Source organism: Pelobates fuscus, chromosome 3 (genome assembly GCF_036172605.1).
Source record: "Pelobates fuscus isolate aPelFus1 chromosome 3, aPelFus1.pri, whole genome shotgun sequence".
NCBI classification, from domain to species: domain Eukaryota; kingdom Metazoa; phylum Chordata; class Amphibia; order Anura; family Pelobatidae; genus Pelobates; species Pelobates fuscus.
The window spans coordinates 352,564,261-352,565,639 of NC_086319.1; the positions used below are offsets into that span (position 1 = coordinate 352,564,261).

Consider the following 1,379-nt stretch of genomic DNA (forward strand, 5'->3'; position numbering starts at 1 on the left):
ATGTCATTATGCAAGATGAAATTGCATATATAGAATCTGCGTAAAGTGATGTTAGTATCTATTTAGAGACAATTCCTAAAAACGTGCATGTTGAAATAAATGACTTCTTACATCTAACTTTCTAGTTTTAAAGCTGGCATCAACGTTCTGCTATGGAGTGCAAGAGTAGGTTTAACTAGAAACGTAGATTTAAGAATTAATTTATTTCAGCGTGCATGTTTTTAGGAATTGTCTCTAAATAGATACTAACGTCACTTTATGCAGTTTCTTAATGTGCAATTTCATCTAGCATGAACATAATCACATTTTCAAAACTTTCAAAACAGTAATTTCTCTCGCTGTGAACAGGATTTGAACCTGTGCGGGGAGACCCCATTGGATTTCGAATCCAACGCCTTAACCACTCGGCCATCACAGCTTTTCTGCTGCACAGTTAATGTCACTTTTTCCAGCAGTATCTTTTTTTCGGAAGTAATCAGAGTTTGCAGGAATCTATGATCTGCAAACTTTCTTTGTCTTAGGGATGAGCATAACCACCTAGCAAAGCTAGTGGGTATGCGGCAGCCTCCCGGAGTCAAATGCCAGAGCTGAAAAGGCTCGCGCTGTGTATCTGCACAGCAACAGCCTTTCAGCCAATCAGGTAATCAGGAGAGCCGTGCTGAGCGCGGGATTCCTGATTACCTCAGATTTTTAAAATTGGGAAACTGCGGATGGTTAGCACATCCCACGAAGTACTAAGGATAAATATTTCCGACAGTGTACGGGAATATATTTAAACGTCTAAACACAAATAAAACAGTTCAAGATGCCAATAGTACAGGGGAACAAGAAAATATTTAATAAATCATGAAGACATACAAGATAGACTTGAAACTTTGTATAAAACAGCTGAACTGAAAAACAAGGCAACAATGTATGCCAAAGGAGAGTAACAAATGAATAGTGGAAACATTCAACAAATTGCAACGAAATAAGTTCAATAAAAGAGAAGAGAAATGTTGAAACAAGTCTCAGCAAACATATTCTTTATGCAGGGAGTCCATGCGAATATTGAACCGACGAGACTACTTGCATCCACTTCTCCTATTTAGGTGGATCTTTGGTTTGTTGGTCCGGTCTTGGAGTACGGCTATAGTCTGTAAAAAACAAAACAGAGAACGGTTATCAAATGTTGAATAAGCACCAGATAACCTTATGTTTTAGAAAGCAAACTACCACCAGCAGGCAAAACTCTTAACTTGGAGGAGGGTGGGACGGGCGCTATTGCTAGGTGGTTATGCTCATCCCTAAGACAAAGAAAGTTTGCAGATCATAGATTCCTGCAAACTCTGATTTGTCCTCCGGGAGGCATAACCACCTAGCAAAGCTAGTGGGTAGAA

The 1,379-nt window shown here is 39.3% G+C and overlaps 1 non-coding gene across 1 annotated transcript; it reads right to left on the reverse strand.

The window, feature by feature from the left end:
* Positions 1 to 336: 336 nt before the first annotated feature.
* TRNAS-CGA (transfer RNA serine (anticodon CGA)) lies at positions 337 to 418 on the reverse strand. Its single transcript has one exon. It is a non-coding gene; the product is annotated as a tRNA-Ser (tRNA).
* Between the last annotated feature and the right edge of the window lie 961 nt (positions 419 to 1,379).